The 24720-nt window shown below is 37.1% G+C and overlaps 1 long non-coding RNA gene across 1 annotated transcript in view; it reads left to right on the top strand.

Moving 5' to 3' along the window:
• Positions 1–536: 536 nt before the first annotated feature.
• LOC111749955 (uncharacterized) overlaps positions 537–24720 on the top strand; it is a 43526-nt gene continuing 19342 nt past the window's right edge. The window contains exons 1-2 of the long non-coding RNA XR_002785114.2: positions 537–919; positions 8880–8963. This is a non-coding gene — a long non-coding RNA (uncharacterized LOC111749955). The remainder of the gene's footprint in view (positions 920–8879; positions 8964–24720) is intronic.

Genomic DNA, 24720 nt, shown 5'->3' with positions numbered 1-24720 from the left:
TTCACCATAAATTATTTTTGCCTATTTTGGAACTTCATATAAATGGATTCATACAGAATGTAATCTTTTGTGTCAGGCTTTCACTTAGCATGTTTTAAGATTCGCCCATGTTGCTGTGTATCAGTAGTTACTTTTTACTAATGTATTCCATTGTATAAATGTATTATTTATTTATCCATTTTTTAATCGATGGGCACATTTCAATTTTTGCTATTATTAATAATGCTGCTATAAATATTTTTGTACAAGCCTTTTTGTTGACATATGTTTTAATTTGAGTAAAAACATAGAGATTAGAATTACTAGATAATAAGAACAATGTAAGTTTACTCTTGTAATAAACTGCCAGACCTTTTCCAAAGTGATATCTCATTGTGGTTTCTACAAGCTTCTAAACTGCTAATTGCCTTTGAGTCAATTCCAACTCATGGTGACCTAATATATTTCAGAGCAGAACTCCGTAGGGCTTTCTTGGCTGTGATCTTACTAAACTCATTTAAACTGGTTGCTGTCGAGTTGAAGGGGACTTTATTTCACTTACATTCAACAAGCATTTTTAAGCTTGATGGTGAAATAGATGAATAAGACATAGTCACTGCATTCATTGATCTTAACAAGAGACAGATGTCTAAGCAGCTAAGTATAATAAGGTGTTATACATCCTATTTTCGTTGTTTTGTATGTGGTATAGGGAAGGCAAGAGGAAGAAAGGTATATTGAGGGTCCCCAAGACCACCCTCAAGCTCAATGATTTTCTAGAAGAACTCACCAGACTCAAAAAGGCTGTTATATTCACAGTTACTGTTCACTGCAGTGAAACGATACAGATAAAGATCAGCAAGGGAGAAGACAGATGATATGAAGTCCGGAGAAACCAGTCAAAAGCTTCCAGGTGTCCACTTCCAGGGAAGTTGCACAGGTATGCACTTATTTCTCCCAGCAACCATGTGTCAGAACACCTGCAAAGTGTTGCCAATCAGAGAAACTCAATTGAGTCTTGGCATCTAGGGTTTTATTGGCTCATCTCAGCTACTCAAATTCTACCCTCCACCCAAGCAAAAACATTATTAGAATAAACTGATCTGGTCGAAATGATACAGATGGCCCAAGACCGCAAGCATACAAAAACACTTACAAGGCAGAGTATTCCAAGGGTTGAGAGTTTATCACTCAGAAGCTAGCCAAGGGTCAGTCCTGATGACAGGCCTTTTTGGGAATGTGCAAGGTTTGAGCAACCTGGGACTACTGAATTATCCTTTTCCTGCTAATAAAGCTAAAATTTTCCTGGAAGAATGGAGGAGTAGTTATGAAGATCTTTGAGGGGTGTTGCTTTCACTCAGTTTCTCAGAAAAACTGGATTTTTTGAGGTGGGTTGTAGTTGTTGGGGTATGGGAGCGAGGATGAAATTTCTGGAACAAGACCAGTCTGAACAAAGCTATGGAGCCTTAATATACCCTAATCTGTTTGAAGAAAATGTAAGCATTTCAGTATGACTGAAACTCAAAGGAAGAGATAAAATGATAAGTCAGCCGAAGCCAGAATTTATGGACAGGCTTGCACCCTATACAATAAAGTTTAAACTTCATCTTGCAAGCAATGGTAAGTGAATTGAGAGAATTAATAATTTCTTTAACAGTAGTATGGCTTACGAATTGAAAAAATTTAGATGTATGGATGGAGGCCATTTAGGAGGCTGTTTCAGTCGTCCAGAGGAGAAATGCTGAGGGCACGGAGGGAGGATGGAGAAGCAAGGACAAAGCTTTTCTGCTTGGTAATCATTAAGCTCAAGATCATTATTTGACAAGGTTTCATTACTTCCCTACTAAATAACCAATATTATTGTACTGATTGGAATTAGGTCCAGAATAGTATCCTCCACTATTGATATCAAACAGTCATCAAAGCCAGATGAAACTCTCAAGTTCACTTTTTTTATTCTCCCTGTTCTATTTAGTAGCATAGAAATGTGTAAGAACACAGCTGTATTAGCTTCCTATTGATTCTGTAATAACTTAAACCACAAACTTGATGGCTTAAAACAACACATGTTTTTATTACTTTACAGTTCTGGGGCTCAGAAGTCTTAAATGGACTTTACTGGGCTAAAATCAAGGCTTCAGCAGGGCTGCATTACTTTCTGGAGCCTCTAGGGAAGAATCTATTTTCTTGCATTTTGCAGTGTTTAGAGGCTACCTGTAGCCCTTGGTTCATATCCTCGTTATCTTCAAAGTCACTAGGATAGCATCTTCAAATCTCTAAATGGACACATTTCAAGGACTCTCCCACATTTAAAGGACTCTTGTTATTATATTCAACATGCCTGGATTATCCAGGGCAATCTTCTCATTTTTAAGGGCAGTTCGTTAGTAAACTTAATTCCACCTACAATCTGAATTACTCCTTTGCCATATAGCATAATATATTCACAGCTTCCAGGGATTAGAATGCGGACACTTTGGGGGCACCATTATTCTCCCCATCACTTCGGAATTTTTTTTTTTTTTTTTACCTAATAATATTCTTGTTATCCCTTTGTTCTCATCACATCTTATGTTCTCCATAGTCACTTGATCCTTTAGGAAAAAAAAAAGTCTTCTCACTTCCCTACAGCTACTTTAAAGCTTCTTCTTGGGCAAGTCACTTGCTCCTGGGGCTTGGGAGATCTTCAGCCCTAAGAAAGGCCTCAGACTTCAGTCTTAGACCCCGTGCATTTGGGCACCCATTTATTTCTCAAGTCTTCCATTCACCTTCTTGTCAACCTGCCAAAGTTCAGTGAAGGATAAAAGAAAATATTTTCATCATTCCTTCCTGTTTTTTTCAGTTTCCTTCTCAAGAGCTCAGAAGGTTTTGATAACCTTCTTGATCTTAATGATTTATATTTGATAGGTGTCAATCATGAGTCCATGAATCAGAAGCAGTGAGTAGCAGACAAAAGTTTTGTTAACTGACAATATACTTACTATTATTTCTTTCCTGGTGGATAAAAATCCTGGTGGATAATATATATATACATATGTGTGTGAGTGTGTGTGTGTGTGTGTGTGTGTGTATTTATAAACCTGTTGCCATCCAGTCGATTCTGACTTATAGTGATCCTATAGGACAGAGTAGAACTGCCCCATAGGGTTTCCAAGGAGCGGCTGGTGAATTTGAATTGCCGATATTTTGGTTAGCAGCCGTAGCTCACCATAGCTCTTAACCACTGTGCCACCACAGCTCCATATATATATATAAAAAATTAGGTCAATATTAACAACTGTAACAAACAACCCTCAAAATTTTAGTGGCTCAATACAATAGAATTTTATTTCTTACTCACAAATAATCTAATGTGATTTTTTCAGGCTGGCAGTAACTTCTCTGTGTCAAAATTTAGAGACTCGGACTCTTTCCACCCTGGAGTTCTGTCAGTCCATAGGGTCTTGGAGTCTCTTGAAGATAGCAATATAAAGGGAAAACATGGGGTTTCCTATAGGCTTGGCTTAGGGAGTGGTGCATGACATTTCTATTCAGATTCTACTGACGTGAACTAGTTGTATGGCCACAGTTAGTAGGCTGGAAAATATAGTCAAAGGATGGGCAGCTACCTACCAGCAACAGCTCCACACTGCTAAAGGGAGAACATAAATATAGGTAGACCACTAGCCATCTCAAAGGACACCTCCTAACTGATTCTGTTAGTTCTCTACTCCCCTCCTTTTGTACCTACCACCTATCATCCTGATCTGCCTCCTTTAACCCTGATTCTTCTAGAGAAATACTTTACTCTCCATATGTGTAGAGAGAGGCACATATGCATGTGTGTCTACAGACATGTGGACTATATTTATCCATCCTCTATGGTATATTCTTTATCACATTACACATTTTGCTCTAGTTTTATATTCTCTTTCCCCAGTATTGCCTCACAAAATGAGTTGTTTTTTTTTTTTTTTTTTTTAGTTCAGAAGTCTGGACTCCTCTACGGCAAGAAGAGTTTCAAGCTAATTTTATTGCTTCAGCAAAGCCTCCCTTCTTTCTCTCTTTTTTTCCTCCCCTGATCTTACCTGACACAGGTTTTAATCTTCCTCAGTCTCCACATACTCTGTGTTTCTTAATTTTTTTGTATTGCTTTGTATTGTGCATCTGATATCAGTTCACCCACTCTGATAAGTCAGATGATAGCAAAAACTTTCCTTATGACCTTTCCATTCTTTCCCATGCAAACATCCAGTTTGAAGATTGTCTTTGGCAGGAAGGCTTTGGAAAATTTCCCTGGACTTCCATGTAGTAGGGTTGATTGCTCAACTCTTTCCTGTATGACAGCTTCTTTGGCCAATGATATGCCGCATGTAATTGCTACAATTACATGTGGGTGGTCAGTCTCAAAGCTGGTCATTCTTTGGGTTAAAATAAATTATTTGAGAAAACAATCCTTGCAAAATAGTTTAGGCTTCCAGTTTCTAGGGTGGGAAACACAAAGAAGTTTGGTTATACGGTCCGCTTGATTAAGGAAAAGAAAAATTCCTTCTTTACCAAGGATTGTAGATTTTGTTGTTCTAGATTTTTTTTATAAAACTGATCAAAGCTATAGATCATCCAATACAAAATCCCAATCTCACCTCCATCAAATAAGTATATAAAAAGTTGTACAAAATTTTGAATACAAATTCAGAGGGTTTTAAATATTTCAAAGTACTTGAGACCCTATTTTAGATTTATCTTGAAGCATAGCATAGTGATAAAGACCATGGCCTCTGGAACAAGGATATTCACCATTTCTGGGCTTTGGGACCCTCAGTACATTTTTTTTAACCCCTCAGCACTTCAGTTTCTTCTTCTTTTAAAGAAGGATGAAATCATTAGACCCTATTTTGTAGAGTTGTTATGAAAGTTAAATTAACTAATGTTTCTAAAACATTAAAAACAGTGCCCGGTACATGGTAAACAATAGATAATGACTTATTGATTAAATAAACTTATAGTAAATTAATTAATTAATTATCGAGATATTTTTCTCCTTGAGTTCAAGGGCTCAAATACAATATAGGTCATCACTACGATCTTTCTTCATCCAAATTTCCTGTCACTGAAACCTTAGTGGAGCCACTGCAGAATGTATTAAAACCAGTACCTTGGCTAATATGAACTACTGTGTTTTTTAAACTGCTGTATTCTTATACTCGTTTTAATTATTTAAGGAATCAAGGTGTGAATTAGGTAGGACAAAAATATTATATTGTTGATTTGGACAAAGGAACTCAAAATCTAAGAGATACTTTAATAATTTTCATATGCTTCCCCAAGAAATGGACTACTTAGGGGAGATCTTGATGGCTTTGTATGCTGGAAGTAAGGGAGAATATAATGAAAGAGTAAGAAGTTAAGTATTGAGAAATAAACTGTGCTATACTTTTCCCCTAGTTCCAGTCTTGTGTTTCTGTTTGGTTTCTTTTATTTTTATCTGACTTTTGCTAATGAAAACATGACACACTGTGCTTATAAGCCCATGAACAGAATATATCTGGAATTGAGTTTGATTTTTTTTTTTTTAACTATTTGTTCTTCATATAACTTTTTAGCCCCAACTCTATCTAAGCGCTAAAGCATAAAATGATTTTTTAGTTTTATTACAAGGAGATGTGTGTTTATATGTGTTTATTGACTAAAGGGATGTCTTAAAACACAATTTATAACCGAGAGATTTAATAACATCCATCTCCTATTTCAGTTTGTCGGTATACATGTAGCATTTAAAATGAAAAATTAAAATATATTATATATATGATAAAGCTGTAGAAAAGTTTGGAGAAAAATGTCAAGGTCCATAAAAAATTAGGACTTCTTTTTAATCTCTCCCTCATGAATGGATTCCAAACACTGAACTGCTAGTTTGTCGTATTGTGGCGGCTTGTGTGTTGCTGTGATCCAGGAAGCCATGCCACCGGTATTTTAAACACCAGCAGGGTCACCCCTCGTGGACAAGTTTCAGTGGACCTTCCAGACTAAGATAGACTAGGAAGAAGGACCTGGCAATCTAATTCTGAAAAAATTGACCATGGTATTTTCAATCACCTTATATGCATGTAAAAGCTGAACAACGAATAAAGAAGACTGAAGAAGAATCGATGTCTCTGAATTATGATGTTGGCAAAGAATATTGACTATACCATGGACCTCAAGAAGAACAAACAAATCTGTTTTGGAAGAAATATATCCAGAATACTCCTTAGAAGCAAGGGTGGAGAAACTTCATCTCACATACTTTAGACATGTTATCAGGAGGGACCCATTACTGGCGAAAGACGTAATGCTTGGTAAAGTCAAGGGTCAGTGAAAAAGAGGGAGACCCCCAATGAGTTGAATTGACACAGCGGCTTGAACAATGGGCTCAAACGTAGCAATCATTGTGAGAAAAATGCAGGACTGGGGCGTGTTTCGTTCTGTTGTACATAGGGTAGCTATGAGTCAGAACCAACTCAATGGCACCAAATGACAACAACAACATGAATGGATTGGGCAACATGACAAAGAGAAAAAAAGTAAAATCCTAAAAATGCTACTTTGAAATCAAATATGGCCCACAATTTGGTATTTATAGAAATGCTTCATGTCTTATTCTCTATAATTGTGTGGTTGGGTTAGTTCTTAAAGTTACTTGAAGTATTTCAGATTGACGTCACAATGAAAAAGATGCTCTGGAAAAAAAGAAATATGCAATAAGAAAACACACTTTTTACTTTTAGAAACTTTTGAATTAGAGATTTAGGACCACAGACTTTATTATAATGGTTAAAATTTTAGACAGATTGAAATTTTGGGAAGATGCTGAAGTAGAATTTTAAAAGAAATTTAATTCTTATACTTAACCTCCAGGGCTTGAGCCAGAGCTAGAGTTCTGTTCTCTCTGTTTGAAGCAAAGCAACTACTCTGGCCTTGAGTGTTGGCAGTAGAACATAGAAAAGGATAAACTGATTTGAAATATGATTCTTTATTGAAATCCCAAATGCCCCTGGGCCCCTCTTTAGTGTAATTTATAATTATAAAAATTCATGAGATCTAGACACCAATGGTCTTGAAGAAACTCAAACATAATGATTGCACCTGTTGGCAGGTTCCAACAGTGGGACGTGAATGCTCTAATTACAGTTTCTGCTTGGGACTCTGGCCCCACTCTCCCTGTTTGAGCCAAGGACAGCACAGGGAAGGGGATGAAGCTCACCACTGAGAGTTTCTTCTATCTCCATAAGTCTCTTCATCAAAAAAGAGGGGTCAAGAGTAGCGCACAAGTAGAAAGGGAGACACAAGGACAAAAGAAAAGAGGAAGTGGGAGTTGTGGTCCATAGAAAAGTGAAGAAACTGTAAATGTTTATTATCTGCACGGAAACTAGTTAAAAGCTCCCAGAAAGAACCAGTGCACCTCTTCTACCCATCACGGTGTGGCTGAGACTTATTACAACCTAAGGGAAAACTGGGAAACTTTATGAATATACAATTCTATTTGCCAAATATTTGTTTTAAAAAGACTTACCTACCACTTCAAAGCCTTCTGCTGTTCCCTGGATGAACCTGACTAGGAGATTTGCTGCAATTTGGAGAGTATCAAAGAATATTAAAATGAAATAAGTTAAACAGTTACAAAGACAGGCACATGGAGGCTGTGGGTCTCTGCAGCAGTGAGACCAAATTAAATATTCAAATCATTTCTCAAGTTTGGGGCATTTGGAAAGTTAATGTGTTTTCTATGAATTGATGCATCTTTTTGTATTGAGGACATTTTACTTGCATTTGTTTTTTTGTATCTAATGAGATTTCTTTCCCTCTTTTCTCATTGGAGAGTGAATAGTGAACTTGTAGTTATAGACTACACCACAAAGATAATAAAATTTTATTAACAACCTCAGCTTTCCTTTGGGATTTAGTAACAAACAAAAAAGGACATCCCAAAGCTCATCAAGTCTAACAAATCCCCGGATATGATAACGTTTATGTTACTTTATTGAAAATTTTAGCTAAAATAAACTCAAATCACTTTTAAGATGCTTATTTCCTTTTGTTTTCCCCCAAATTCAATTTTTTTAAATGGGATGATATTACAGACTTGGAAATACACAATGATATTAGGTTCCTATTGCGTAAAGCAGTAAAAGGAGATATCAACAATATTAATTGTAAGAATTAGGAGCAAACCAAAGTTTTGGAGAATGGAAATTTGACAAAATAATAATCATGATGTTTATTATCATTCTATAAAATGATCATACAGGTAACGTTAGAGAATTAATGTTCAGAGTGAAACATGATAAAGGGAGAAACCCTCTTCAGAAACACACACTTTTAAAATAGTTGATCTTAGCAAAGCAATTCTTTTTCCCTGGGCAAATGTTTAGTTAATGTGTGCTTTGTTTAGCATGTGTGGCAATTTTTCCAATAATCCAAGGACAAGAGGTGAAGAAGATCTATAATATATTTAATATTTTACAGAAGAAGCTAGAATATTTGAAGTATTTCTTATCAATAAATACAATCCATAAACCATAGATAATAAGCAAACATAATGTTGTAAATGACAACTGGCTAATATATAAAATATTTTAAATAATTATACTTGTGCCAGAATTATATTTAGAAGACTTACCTGATCATGTAGCAGCTAAGAACATGGATGTTAGTAGATGTTCCAATGCCAGCTTTGACCCTTATCTCATGTTTGACCTTGTGCATAATCTCTTTTGCCTCTATCTCCTTAGATGCAAAAATGTGGCTAATTATAATACCTACCTTATAGATTCAAGGGTTAAATAAACTAAGAGATAATACTTAAAACAGTACCTGACAAATAAGAAAAGCAGTCCATAATTATTATACATTAACCAGGTTTCTGAATATTTCTTGTTTAGGTAGTGACCCTGTCTTTTTGGAAACGGATAATCAGGCTTCCATTGCTACAAGAGGAAGATGTCCTAGCCCTGACAAAAAAAGTGGTAAGTTCTTGTCTTTTAAGTTAAACTCCATCCCAGTGGGAGCCTCAATGGGAACATGATATGCCCAGACAGAACCAGTTCTTCCCATCTGCCCTCCATTTCTTCTTTTATTTTTGGAGCCAAGGAAGAGAGAGAGAGGTAGCAAAAGAAAAAAAAAAAAAAAAAAAAGAGAGAGAGACAATTATACAGGTTCCTAAGAAGACAGGACTGATTCTATTACAGAAAACTTATGTACGTATCTTATACATCTTTTTCTGTGGATTGAAAATATCATTTCTACGATACTGGAATCTCAGAATCATTAGAGATTAAACTTAGGCTTTATTTACATAGGAGTTTTTCTGTGTGATATAACTTAATTAGAAACGTGATGACCTAGGGGACTTCAGTGTTTCGGGAAGCTCAAGAAGAGCAAGACATGGAATTCATTCAAACCTTGCACTGGCAGAGAGGGGGCCCTGAGAGGAAGTGTGGTTCTTCAGACAGAACACGGTATCTGGCTAATGTGTCCAGAGCGTGCTGCTTCTTGATGGATTGGGTCAGCACCTAGGGAGGGTATATCAATCAGAAGTAGTGGTTCTACTATGAGAGAGGAATAGACATGTGGGCAGAGAATCCAGGGTAGGCTCTATATATTCTACCCAGACCAAAAAACTCATCCATTGGGCATTATGCCATTGAGAAGGGCCAGGAGAGGCAGCGGTCTAGCTACTCACCTGGGTTTCTAGTGACAAGATAAATTCTGAAGGAGCCTGGTAGGCCCAAGATAAAGTCTTGGAGAGGGAGAGGAATGCTATGCTGGCTATCAACCCAGGTAGAGGAAATACATTCAGCTACAAGGCTGATGGAAAATGATGCTTCAGTCAGAGGAGTAAGGAAGTGGTCTGGTTCTACAAACTATGGCAAATTTGAGCTACAGAGTGAAGGAGAGAATCTGATTTAGCAGTGAGTTCCAAGTATTGGTCAGTGGTGGTGAATCTCTGGGCCCCTTTTTTAGCACTGAATTGTGAGTCTGATCTGGTAGGGGAGGGGTATGGCCACATTTATGGAAAAATTAGGAATATGCTGGCAAACCATAGATACAGTACTTGCCTATGGAAATGAATGACAGCCACAACCTACACTAATACTGCTTTATTAACATAACAAAGAAAACTCATTCTCAAATGGGATTTTAACCACAGGTATAGCGATTAGGACTTACAATACATATTTCTGAAGGACACAATTCAATCCATAACACCGTCCTGTTGGTCACTGGGCCATTATGCCAGGCCAACTCAGAATTGCAGGAGCAGTGAAGGCCAAGAGAATCATGTTCAACTCACAGAGTTGGATCAGAAGATGAACTCTGACCTTAGACTATCTTCTAAAGTTGCTCTTATGTCCTGGCCCACCAAGCCTGCGCCTATCTCTAAGGCAGCAGTTGTCTTATATCACTGATAGTTCTAAAGGTACTGAGTGATGAGATACACTGCTTCTGCAGTAAAACACTGGACCTCAGAATGAATGAAGCATTTATACACATCTCTTAGCAACAGGGGAATTTGAATCACAAAGGAAAAGAGCTAGGTATGCCATCCCTAAGCAGAGATGACATTTCAATTAGAGAAAAGAGCTAAATTGATTTAGCAAGTTCCAGGCGTCATCTAAACTTTTTGTGTTTCCATGGTATTTACCAGTCTGCAAACAGCCATAGAAGCAACAATTAGAAAAATGCTATTTTTGAACTATGCAGTTTCTGTGTCCATGTGGCATTTTGTTTTCTCCCCAAGACCTAATACTTTACGAAATTCTCGAGAATTTTTCCAATATCTTTAAGCCACAGTAAAATTAGAGCCACAAATGTGCGCTAGGAGGTGGGCATACGGAAGCGGTGAGTAAACGTAGTTTATCCTTGTAGAGCTTACAGCCATGTGACTGAGAAACATATTAAAAAAGAAAGTTCATAAAATATTCATCATATACTTCAATGAGCCAAGAAGAAAAAGCAAAGGGTGATTTAAGAGACTGATAATGGGAGGAACAGAGATATTAAATTGTCTGAGAAGACCTCATGGAATAACGGAGATGTGAAGACAGTAAGTCAGTTCAGTGAGGAGAGAGAGCTACAATGCTCCAGGCAGGGGGAAAATAAACAGTGCTAAAAGCTCTGTGGAGAGAAAGTGCTGGAAAAAGGCCAGTAAGGCTGAAGAATAGAGACCAACCGGGAGTTTGACTAGGGATGATGGGAGACAGGAGGCCAAGAGGAAATCCTGTAGGGCTTTGTAGGCCATCTTACGAATTTTGAAACCACTGACATCAGGGAAGTAACAAAACTCAGTTTATATTTTTTAAAGATCACTCTAGCTGCTATATGAAAAACGGATTGAAGAGGGAGCAAGAGTAGAAACAAAGAACTTTTTGGAAGGCTTTTACAGAGGTCTAGTTAAGCAACTCTATGCAGCAGTTCTATTCTAACACATGGAGTGGCCATGCTTCGAAACTGACTCCACAGTTTTTTTTGTTTGTTTATTTGTTTTTGTTTTGTTTTATTAAGCAAAGTGGATAAGGAAAGGAGCAATGGACAAAATGAAAACAGATTTGAGATCGGCTTTGTCAGACTTATTATTGGACTGGATGTGGGAGGTGAAAAACAAAGCTTTAAAAATGATTCCTAAATTTCTGGCTGTATCCTGGTAGCTAGTGGTACTGTTTGCTGAGATGAAGGTAAATGAGGTAGGAATCTGCTTGGGGAAAAGACTGAGCTCTGTTTGAGATGCATGTGACACATCCAAGTGGAGAAGATAATTCAGTGGTTTCACACTTAAATTTTGACCTCAGTGGGGGTTCTGAACTGGGCAGAAAAGGCATAAATTCTCAGCATGCTAATGTCATTTAAAGCCAAGGAAAAGAATAGAATAAGAGGAGAAAAGAGTGATTATACACTTCACACTACAAAATAGTAAATCATAGAGAGACCTATTTTTAGAAGTACTGAATTAAAAACCGTAATAAGCTCCACTGGGTAAGAAATAACACTTCTTAGTAAGAACTTAACAGATGTCTTCCTTACCTCATAAAGCAACTTACAGGTTCAAAACACTTTTGCATGCATTGTTTCATCTCGGAGAATCTAGTTAAAAACTTGTGAAAGTTCACCAGTGAGCAACAAACAAAATTAATAAAATGTGGATTAAGGCTTCAAGAAGTAGAGAAAAAAAAAAAAAAACACTTTAGGTAAAAGGAGAAATAGAAAAAAATTAAGAGCAAGAACACTACATATCAATATTAGTGTACTATAGTCAATTTCTGGAAATCTTGGTGGCATAGGGGTCAAGAGCTACAGCTGCTAACCAAAAGGTCAGCAGTTTGAATCCACCCGGTGCTCCTTGTAAACCCTATGGGGCAGTACTACTCTGTCCTTTAGGGTCGCTATGGGCCGGAATCGATTCGATGGCAATGGGTTTGATTTTTTTATTTTGTTTTGTTTTTGTAGTTAATTTCTGCAGAGCAGCAAATCCAGGGCTGAAACATTTTTGTTACAAGGGTACTGGTTCTAATCATTCAACCCAAGAATCCTAAACATGTAACTACAACGGAGATCTAAGAAAACAGGATGGGGAAAGTGTATTCATATAAAAAAAAAGCAGATATCAATAGAGAATAATAGTTGACTTGATTAATGAAGATATGGTTTTTTGGAAGAAAATGTATGCAAATATTTGGCAAGACTATCTTTTCAAAAGATAAAGGAAATATGTATATATCCCATATTTATGAGAAAAAGTGAGAAATAATCACAAATGTGATGAGAATGCACTCTATCCCTCAGTACTAATAACTTTAAAACTCCTAACGAGATGGACTACTTTCCAGAGAAATAAAAACTACCACACAAAACAAAAAACAAATTATTCAACTATTCTTTTGAATTAGTTGAGTATCTATATGAATTATACAAGTTAAAAGAGATTATATTTTCATTTGAAATTATGTGTAATTAATTTCCTTTTGGGGGCTTTTTGGGGCACTTTTTTTTTTTTTTTTTTACAGTTAAAAAGGCAAAAGTGGAAAACTAAGGGGAATAGACCAGAAAAGAAAACATAATTTACAAGTGGGATATATCTTGTCTTGCCTGTCAAAGGGCAACTGACAAGGGTAATGACATGTGAAAAAAACAGGGCTGAGCCTTGGTGAAGGAATAAAGTAGCCCTAGTTTGCTATTCCTTCTCCACTTAGCAACCTCCTTATTTCTACTAAAATTCTTCCAACAGAGTCTCAGGCTCTCCAGATATCTCCCCCACTACACTCCGGGTATTTTTCCTGTCACATCAACAAAACTGTCTTTCATCTATGTATTGGAAAGCAATCAGACCACTACTTTACATCAAGCTGTCAATGACCAACTGTCTGAAGATACTCTGCAAGCACTGAAGGAAAGTGCCCCTGCTAAAAGATACATAAATGTTTCAAAATCAGGGTGATCATACCAGGGATAATCCAAACCTGGGGTCTTTTAAGAACAAAGAGGGTTCCCTGGTGACAAAAACAGGTAAGCACTAGGCTGCTAATTGAAAGGTTTGTGGTTCAAACCCACACAGCTTTGCAGGAGAAAGGCTTGGCAATCTGCTCCTGAAAAGATTATAGCCAAGGAAACCTTAGGAGGCACTTCTACTCTGTCACATGGCATTTTTTTTTCGCTATGAGTTGAAAACCACTTGATGGCACCTACAAACAGTAATATCAATACCACAGGACTAAAAATAACTTAATGGTCACTGTTGTCAAATTGTGTAGGTTTAGTTATCTGTTGGCACAGAGGTTAAGAGCTCGGTTCCTAACCAAAAGGTCAGCAGTTCAAATTCACAAGCGGCTCCCTAGAAACTCTCTGGGGCAGTTCTGTTCTGTCCTAACGGGTCACTAAGAGTGGGAATCAACTTGATGGCAACAGATAAATTATCTGCAGAAGAGACATTCTTAGCAATCCTTAAAATAGCTTACAGATTTTTATTTTGCACATAGCATATTATAAAATATAAATTACCGAATTTAATCAAAAAGAAATGGAAATAAATTAAAAATTTGTTTTTAATTTATTATTAAATTAAATGTGTATTAAATGTGTATTAAAAATTATTGCTGACTCAGATGGCTTTGTGGGAGGATCCCTTCAACCTTTGGGATAACAGTTCCCTAATTTGTCACAGAGTATAAAAAAGGTGAAACTTTCTATTTTGAAACCAGAAAAATGTGGTAGTAAAAGTTGAAAAGATAAAATAGAAGCGACAAGAGTGCACACAAACACGCACTCACATCCCTAAAAAATCTAAGGATCAGTTGCACTCGTTAATGCAAAAGCAATAATAATAAATAAAATACCAATGCATTGAATCTATTATAATGTTAAAAGGACAATGAGTTTTATTAATATAATGATTTATATCATGTATTAGTTTTCCGGGGCTACCATAACAAAATACCACAAAATGGGTGGCTTATTAGAACAAAAATTTATTGTGTCAGAGTTTTAGGCTAAGAGTCTTCATTCAGGGTTTTGTACGTGTCATACTCTTTCTGGTGACTCTGGGGGAAGATCCTTCCTTGTCTCTTCTAGCTCCTGGTAGCCCCAGATGTTCCTTGGCATTCCTTGACTTGTAGATACATCTTCACACACCTGTCTTTACCCTGTGTGCCTGTCTCTGTGTACTTTCTCCTCTTTTATAAGGATGTCCAATCATATAAGATTAGGACCCAAACTACTCCAGTACAACCTCATGTTAACTTGACTAATATCATCTTCTAACACCCTATTTCTAAACAAGAGCACATTCAGGGGTTATGACTTCAACATATATTTTGGGGGGAACGCAATTCAATCCATAACACAATCGCAGGTCAAAAGTAAAAAAAAAAAAAAAATCAGTTATCATCTAATCTGCCTTTTTAAAAAATGTATTGATAAAATTTAACATCTTGAGAAATTAAGTATAGAAGCATGCATCTTCAGTAGAATAAGTATATTTGTTTATGGCCAAGAACTTTATTAAGCTTAATGTTGAAATGCAAGGAGTCACATTAAAGTAAGAAATTAGATATATATACACAAATAAAAACTTATGAGTAGGCATAAACAACTTTAAGAAGTAACACAAATAGCCATTAAACATTTTGAAATAATAACCAATCTTAGGAGTCATCAAATAAATGAACATTAAATCATGATGAAATACTTGTAGGCTCTGAATAGTGAACAAAATCAAGCAGATTCTAGATGCAAATATTTACATGGAGGAAAGGCACTTGTGAGTTTCCATTTTTATGCACATTAGCCTGAAGGCAGGCTTCAGGATGGCTAACAGTCCAATAGAAAGCCCACACTATTTCTGACTGCAGAACCAGAGTACAGAGTTCATCTAATGGAAAGTGAGGGAGAGCCTTGGAAAACAGGGTGCAGAGAGAAGAAGCCCAATTATGTATATAAACGTTGCCCAATCTCTTGTTGCCCCCACCCCCCACCATGCAAACTGCAAGCAGATTCGCTGGGAACGAAAGAACTAAACTTAAATTTGTACCACCTTTTTAGAAACAATTTTCAAATTTGAGTCCAACTAAGTGGTCTGCATAAACAAAATATCACCAGTCTTGAAAGGGATATAAGAGGCTCCAGAGTTTCTACAGCACAATCCAAACTAAGTCAACATATGAAGCTCCACAGTAGCATGAACCATTCTCAACAGAAAAGACAATCAACTCAAACATGCTTCAAGATGATTCTAATATTGGAATTAACAGAGGACTTTAAACTGCTATTACAATGACTATAAAGAGTTAAAGGAAAATATGCTCTTTAAGATAAAAAAAAAAATTACCAACATAGAAATAGAAACTATAAAAAAAAAAAACCAAATGGAAGTTCTAGAACTAAAAAGTGCAACATCTGAATTAAAAAAATGATACTCGAATAGATTTAGCAGCAGAATAGAGAATCTGTGAACATGAGGAAATGACAATTATCCAATCTGAAGAACAGAAAGCTTAATATTAAAAAATAAATTAATAAAGACTCGGGAAACTGTGACGCCAAGATTTTACCTACATGTATTCAGTGTCCCAGAAGAAGAGGAGAGAGATAATTGGAAAAACTATGCATCAAAAATCTCCCAACTCTGATGAAAGACACAAGTTTATAGATTCAAGAAGTTCAGGAAAATCTAAGCAAGATAAGTACAAAGAAAATTCTACATAAGCACATTGTTGACAAACTGCTGAAAACTGAATATAAAGAGAATACTTTCAAACAAGCACCTGAACAATGGCACAATTGATACAAGTGGGTCATAGTTTGAACTATTGCTGACTTATCTTCCAAAACTGTGGAGTCTAGAAGACCCTGGAACAGCATTTTTCTTTTTTTTTAATTTTTATTGTGCTTTAAGTGAAAGTTTACAAATCAAGCCTGTCTCTCACATGAAAACCCATAGACACCTTGCTACATACTCCCAATTGCTCTCCCCCTAATGAGACAACCTGGACCTTCACGCCACTCTCTCTTTTCTTGTCCGTTTTGCCAGCTTCTAACCCCCTCTACCCTCTCATCTCCCTTCCAGGGAGGAGATGCCAACATAGTCTCAAGTGTCCACCTGATCCAAGAAGCTCACTCCTCACCAGCATCCCTCTTCAACCCATTGTCCAGTCCAATCCCTGTCTGAAGAGTTGGCATTGGGAATGGTTCCAGTCCATGACCACTGGGGTCCTTCTAGTCTCAGTCAGACCATTAAGTCTGGTCTTTTTATAAGAAATTGGGTTCTGCATACCACTGCTCTCCTGCTCCCTCAGGGGTTCTCTGTTGTGTTTCCTGTCAGGGAAGTCATGGGTTGTAGCCGGGCACCATCTAGCTCTTCTGGTTTCAGGATGATGTAGTCTCTGGTTTATGTGGCTCTTTCTGTCTCTTGGGCTCCTAATTACCTTGTGTCCTTGGTGTTCTTCATTCTGCTTTGATCAGGGTGGGTTGGGACTAATTGATGCACCTTAGATGCCCTCTTGCTAGCTTTTAAGACCCCAGATGCCTGTCTCCAAGGTGGGATGCAGAATGTTTTCTTAATAGATTTTATTATACCAATTGACTTAGATGTCCCCTGAAACCATGGTCCCAAAATTCCCACACTGCTACGCTAGCCTTCAAAGCATTCAGTTTATTCCAGAAACTTCTTTGCTTTTGGTTTAGTCCAGTTGTGCTGACCTTGCCTGTATTGTGTGTTATCTTTCCTGTCACCTAAAGTAGTTCTTATCTACTATCTAATTAGTGAATGCCCCTCTCCCACCCTTCCTCCTTGCCCCCTCTCTTAATCATCAAAGAATATTTTCTTCTCTGTTTAAACTATTTCTTGAGTTCTTATAAGAGTGGTCTTATACAATATTTGTCCTTTTGCAGCTGCCTAATTTCACTCAGCATAATGCCTTCCAGGTTCCCCCATGTTATGAAATGTTTCACAGGTTCATCCATGTTCTTTATTGAGGCATAGTATTCCATTGTGTGAATAGACCATAATTTATCCATTCATCCGTTGATGGGCACCTTGGTTGTTTCCATCTTTTTCTATTGTAAACAGTGCTGCAATGAACATGGGTGTGCATATATCTGTAGGTATAAAGGCTCTTATTTTTCTAGGATATATTCCAAGGAGTGGGATGGCTGGATCCTATGGTAATTCTATTTCTAGTTTTTTAAGGAAGTGACAAATTGATTTCCAAAGTGGTTGTACCATTTTACATTCCCACCAGCAGTGTATAAGTGTTCCAATCTTTCCGTGGCCTCTCCGAAATTTATTGTTTTGTGTTTTTTGCATTAATGCCAGCTTGTTGGAGTGAGATGAAATCTCATTGTAGTTTTGATTTGCATTTCTGTAATGCTGATGATCGTGAGCATTTCCGCATGCATCTGTTAGCTACCTGAATGTCTTCTTTAGTGAAGTGTCTGCTCATATCTTTGGCCCATTTTTTAATTGGGTTATTTGTCTTTTTGCAGTTGAGTTTTTGCAGTATCATGCAGATTTTAGAGATCAGGGGCTGATCAGAAACGTCATAGGTAAAAAATTTTCCCAGTCTGTAGGTAACCTTTTTACTCTTTTGGTGAAGTCTTTGGATGAGCATAGGTGTTTGATTTTTAGGAGCTCCCAGTTATCTAGTTTTTCTCCTGCATTCTTAATAATGTTTTGTGTACTGTTTATGCCATGTATATAAGGGCTCCTAACGTTGTCCCTATTTTCTCTTCCATGATCTTTATCATTTTAGATTTTATATTTAGGTCTTTGATCCATTTCGAGCTCATTTTTGTGCATGGAGTAAGGTATGGGTCTTGTTTCATTTTTTTCAGATGGATATCCAGTTATGCCAGCACCATTTGTTAAAAAGACTGTCTTTTCCCCATTTAACTGTTTTAGGGACTTTGTCAAATATCAACTGCTCATATGTGGATGGATTTATGTCTGGATTCTCAATTCTGTTGCATTGGCCTATGTATCTGTTGTTGAACCAGTACCAGGCTGTTTTGACTACTGTGGCTGAATAATAGGTTCTAAAATCAGGTAGAGTAAGGCCTCCCGCTTTGTTCTTCTTTTTCAATAATGCTTTTTTTTTTTTTTTACTTATCCGGGGCCTGTATCCCTTCCATATGAAGTTGGTGATTTGTTTCTCCATCTCATTAAAGAATGTCTTTGGAATTTGGATCGGAATTGCATTAAATGTGTAGATCACTTTTGGTAGAATAGACATTTTTATAATGTTAACTCTTCCTATCCATGAACAAGGTATGTTTTTCCACTTATGTAGGTCTCTTTTGGTTCCTTGCAATAGTGTCTTGTAGTTTTCTTTGTATAAGTCTTTTATATCTCTGGTAAGATTTATTCCTAAGTATTTTATCTTCTTGGGGGTTACTGTAAATGGTATTGATTTGGTGATTTCCTCCTCAATGTTCTTTTCATTGTAGAGGAATCCAGCTGATTTTTGTATGTTTATTTTGTATCCTGATACTCAGCTGAACTCTTCTATTAGTTTCAGTAGTTTGCTTCAGGATTCCTTAAGGTTTCCTGGGTATAAGATCATGTCATCTACAAATGGAGTTAATTTTAATTCTTCCTTGCCAATCTGGGTGCCCTTTATTTCTTTATCTAGCCTGATTGCTCTAGCTAGGACCTCCAGCACAATGTTGAATAAGAGTGGTGATAAAGGGCATCCTTGTCTGGGTCCCGATCTCAAGGGGAATGCTCTCAGGCTCTCTCCACTTATGATGTTTGCTGTTGGCTTTGTATAAATGCCCTTTATTATGTTGAGGAATTCTCCTTCTATTCCTATTTTGCTGAGAGTTTTTATCATGAATGTGTGTTGAACTTTGTCAAATGCCTTTTCTGCATCAACTGATAACATCATGTGATTCTTGTCTTTTCTTTTATTTATGTAATGGAATACATTAATTGTTTTTCTAATGTTGAAGCATCCCTGCATGTGTGTTATGAATCCCACTTTGTCATGGTGAATTATTTTTTTGAAGAGTTGTTGAATCCTACCGTCTAGAATTTTGTTGAGGTTTTTACAGCTACATTCATGAGGGATATAGGTCTGTAATTTTCTTTTTTTGTGGTGTCTTTACCTGGTTTTGGTATCAGGGATATGGTGGCTTCATAGAATGAGTTTGGTAGTTATTCCTTCCTTTTCTATGCTCTGAAATACCTTTAGTAGTAGTGGTGTTAACTCTTCTCTGAAAGTTTGGTAGAACTCTGCAGTGAAGCTGCTTTGGCCAGGTTTTTTTTTTTTTTTTTTTTGGGAGTTTTTTGATTACCTGTTCACTCTCTTCTTTTGTTATGGGTCTACTTAGTTGTTCTTCTACCTCTGTTTGCGTTAGTTTAGGTAGGTAGTGTGTTTCTAGGAATTCACTTCTAGGTTTCCAAATTTGTTAGAGTACAATTTTTCATGGTAATCTGATATGATTCATTTAATTTCATTTTGGTCTGTTGTAATATCACCCAACTCATTTCTTATTTGGGTTATTTGCTTCCTCTCCTGTTTTTCTTTTGTCAGTTTGGCCAACGATTTATCAATTTTGTTGATTTTTTCAAAGAACCAGTTTTGGTCTTATTTTTCAGTTGTTTCTCTGTATTTGGTTTCATTTAGTTCTGCTTTAATTTTAATTATTTTTTTTCTTCTGGTGCATGAGGGTTTCTTCTGTTGCTCTCTTTCTATTTGTTCAAGTTGTAGGGATAATTCTTTGATTTTGGCCTTCTTTTTGGATGTGTGCATTTATTGATATAACTTGAACTTTGAGCACTGCTTTTGCTGTGTCCCAAAGGTACTGATAGGAAGCGTTTTCTTTCTCGTTGGATTCTATGAATTTCTTTATTCCATCCTTAATGTCTTTTATAATCCAGTCTTTATTGAGCAGGGTATTGTTGAGTTTCCAAGTGTTTGATTTCTTTTCCCTGCTTTTTCTGTTATTGATTGCGGCTTTCATGGCCTTACAGTCAGAGAAGATGCACTGTAATATTTCAATGTTTTGGATTCTGCTAAGGCTTGCTTTATGGCCTAATATGTGGTCTATTCTAGAGAATGTTCCATGTACACTAGAAAAGAAAATATACGTGGTTGCCGTTGGGTGGAGTGTTCTGTATGTGTCTACGAGGTCAGGTTGGTTGACTGTGGCATTTAGATCATCCGTGTCTTTATTGAGCTTCTTTCTGGATGTTCTGTCCATCACCAAAAGTGGTGTGTTGAAGTCTCCTACTATTATTGTGGAGCTGTCTATCTCACATTTCAATGCTGATAGAGTTTGTTTTATGTACTTTGCAGCCCTGTCATTGGGTGCATAATATTTAATATGGTTATATCTTCTTGGGGTATTGTCCCTTTAATCATTATATATTTTCCTTCCATATCCTTTATGATGGATTTAACTTTAAAGCGTATTTTGTCAGAAATTAATATTGCCACTCCTGCTCTCTTTTGATTGTTGTTTGCTTGATATATTTTTTCCATCCTTTGAGTTTTAGTTTGTTTTTGTCTCTAATTCTAAGGTCTGTCTCTTTTACGCAGCATATAGATGGATCGTGGTTTTTAATTCTTTCTGCCACTATCTGTCTCTTTTTTGGTGCACTTAGTCTTTTTACACTCAGCATAATTATGGATAGGTATGAATTTAGTGCTATCATTTTGATGTCTTTTTTTGTGTGTTGTTGACAGTGTCTCTTTCCAAGCTAATTTTATGTGCTGAGTAGATAATCTTTATATATTGTCCTTTCCTCATATTTGTTGTTGATTTTGTTTCTGCTCAGTCTCTATTTTATTCTTGTATTTTATTTTGATGAGTAGGATAGTTTGTCTCCTTTGTGGTTACCTTATTAATTACCCCTATTTTTCTAAATTTAAACCTAACTTTTATTTCTTCGTATCACCATATCTCCCTTTCCATATAGAAGGTCTATGATTACATTTCTTAGTCCTTCTTTATTGTTTTAATGTTGTCTTTTTTATGTAATAACATCGGTATTGCCCTGTTTTGAGTTTTTTTTTTTTTTTAACTTGTTTTTTTTTTTTTTTTTTTCCCTGTCTGGGTTGACTTCTGATTGCTGTGCCCAGCATTCTAGTCTTGGGTTGATACCTGATGTTATTGATTTTCTAACCAAAGAACTCCCTTTAGTATTTCTTGTAGTTTTGGTTTGGTTTTTACAAATTCCCTAAACTTCTGTTTATCTGGAAATGTCCTAATTTCACCTTCATATTTAAGAGACAGCTTTGTGTTGGATATATGATTCTTGGCTGGCAATTTTTTCCTTCAATTTTTAAAATAAGTCATCCCATTGCCTTCTTGCCTGCATGGTTTCTGCTGAGTAATCCGAGCTTATTCTTATTGGCTCTCCTTTGTAGGTGACTTTTCATTTATCCCTAGCTGCTCTTAAAATTCTCTCTTTATCTTTGGTTTTGGCAAGTTTGATTATATGTCTTGGTGACTTTCTTTTAAGTGGAGTTCGATGAGCATCTTGGATAGATGTCTTCTTATCTTTCACGATATCAGGGAAGTTTTTTGTCAACAAATCCTCAACAATTTTCTCTGTATTTTCTATTGTCCCTCCCTGTTCTGGTACTCCAATCACTCATAGGTTATTTCTCTTGATAGAGTCCCACATGATTCTTAAGGTTTCTTCATTTTTTTTAATTATTTTATCTGACTTTTCTTCAAATATATTAGTGCCAAGTGATTTATCTTCAAGTTCGGAAGTTCTGGCTTCCACTTGTGCAATTCTGCTCCTCTGACTTTCTATTGAGTTGTCTACTTCTATAATTTTATTGTTAATCTTCTGAATTTCTGATTCCTGTCTGTCTATGGATTTTTCCAGCTTATTAAATTTTTTATTATGTTCCTGAATAATCTTTTTAATTTCTTCAACTGCTTTATCTGTGTGTTCCTTGGCTTGTTCTGCATATTGCCTCATTTCCTTCCTGATGTCTTGAAGGGTTCTGTATATTAATCTTTTGTATTTTGCCTCTGGTAATTCCAGGAATGCACTTTCATCTAGAAGATCCCTTGATTCTTTGTTTTGAGAGCTTGTTGTGGTGATCATGTTCTGTTTCTTTATGTGACTTGATATTGACTGTTATCTCCAAGCCATGTGTAAGTTATTGTATTAATTTATGCTTGCTTACTGTGTCATATCTCCTTGCTTTGTTTTGTTTTGATATGCTCAAATGGGTTGCTTGAGTGAGCTACCTTGTTTATTTTCACCTTTGGAGCTCTGATGTCCCATCCTCAGATGGCTAGAGCTGTTTTCAGGTATATAAGTCTAGAAGTTCATTTGCTTTTCTTGTATGAATTCATCTCAGGTGTCCAGGTAGCTGATCATCAAGTGTGTGGTACAGGCTCTGTCCTACAGTCTTAGAGGGTCGGGGTGATTGGTGTATGTACTGGTATCTGATTGCAGCAGGGGGTCACACTTTGAACAAATCAGGGGGCTGAGAATCAACCCCCGAGTGTCTCTGAGGAAAGTGCGTCTCTGTTCCCTCGAGCCTGCAGGTGGGTGGGTTCTGCAGATGGACCATGGGCATCCAAAATTTTTGGTTGTAAAACCTGGGAGGTACCAGTTATCCTTGGATCCCTGTCATGGGTGGCTGGGTGACCTGAGTGGAGCTACCAGTCCTTAGGCCCCTGATGTGGGTAGGTGATGACCCTGTTTAATAGGAAAGCAACGTCAAACATCAAACACCCATCTCTCCACTGCTCAGCTGAAATGGTTGGAGTTTGCTCACAAGGGTCTATTCTCCCTGAAATAGGCCCACACAGCTCCATGCAGGAGGGAAAGGTGCTCAAGGTCCATGGACGGTTTATGCCTGGACAGGAGCCGCTTCTGTCCTGAGCACCCCTGGTTAGTGGAGCTCGCAAATTATCTTTCCCCCATTTGCAAATTTTTTCCTTCTCCAGGGCTGGGAGGATGGCTCTAGGTTCTCAACTGTGCCTATCTCAGGCCCAAGGAATTCAGCCGGTGAAGCCAGCTTGTGGTTGGAGTGAGGCATAGTAAAATATACGCAAGTACTTAGCTTTTGCCAAGAGCGCCGTTCCTCTCTGGTTCCGGAGATGTGAGTCGGCTGTGTGGCTGTCCGCTTCTCCTTGAGGAAACTGCGGCCGAACACTAGTATTGGCCCGCTGCTGCTTCCAGGAATTTTGCCTTAGGGCTCCCCGCGATTCAGGTCTGCTATCTCCTCTCCGCTTCTGAACTGTCTCTTCCTCCCCCTGCCCCTCTGTTCATTTTCTAAGCTTGCCTTTGATGCTCAGGGCTCCTAGTTTGTCATAAATATACTTGTTTCACTTTTTTTTTCAGGTCTTTGTTGTAAAGAGGGCTTGCTGGAAGCACCTGTCTATTCTGCCATCTTGGCTCCCATGATTCTGGAACAGCATTTTTAAAGGGTTGTAAAAGAAAAAATGTCAAGCCCAAATTCTATATCCAGCAAAAGTATTTTCAACAATGAAAGCAAAATAAATTTTCATATAAAAAAGAACTGCAGAAGTTTGTCATCATCAGAGGATAAGTAATTCAAAAGGAAGCTTTTGACTGCAAAGAAAAGTTATGATGGTTGGAAGCTCAGATTTTCATAAAGAAATGAAAAACATCATAAATATTAGACACATAAAAAACCAAAACCAAACCTGTTGCCGTCAAGTTGGTTCTGACTCATAGCAACCCTACAGGACAGAGTAGAAGTGCTCCATAGAGTTTCTTCCAAGGAGCAGCTGGTGGATTCGAACTGCTGACGTTTCGTTTAGCACATGAGCTCTTAACCACTGTACCACCAGGTATCCCATCTCAATGAGAGACACCCTTTATGGGTGTTTTTAAGTTTTCGTGCTTTGAAGTTTGTGCAAGTAGATATATTTTCATTTCTTTCTATAGCCCTTGTGAAATGAAAAATAAATTACTGTCCCTATCCCTATAGCTTTGAGAAATCATTCATATAAAACTCCGGTTCAACTTGATCCAGTATAGGTAGTTCTTAAAAGAGCACAACGCTCAAGGCAGACATTCTTTACCAGGCTACATATGACTCCTGAAGCAAAAATTACAACATCTAGGTGGTGCAAACAATTTGCTCTCAGCTACTAACCTAAAAATTATCAGTTCAAATCCACTCAGTGGTGCTGTGGGAAAAAAATCCTGGCAATCTGCTTCCATAAAAATTACAGCCCAGAAAACTCTATCTAGTAGTTTTACTCTATACATATGAGGTTGCCATGAATTGA

This window comes from Loxodonta africana, chromosome 2 (assembly GCF_030014295.1).
Source record: "Loxodonta africana isolate mLoxAfr1 chromosome 2, mLoxAfr1.hap2, whole genome shotgun sequence".
In the NCBI taxonomy this organism is placed as follows: domain Eukaryota; kingdom Metazoa; phylum Chordata; class Mammalia; order Proboscidea; family Elephantidae; genus Loxodonta; species Loxodonta africana.
This window is presented reverse-complemented; position numbering and strand designations above follow the sequence as displayed.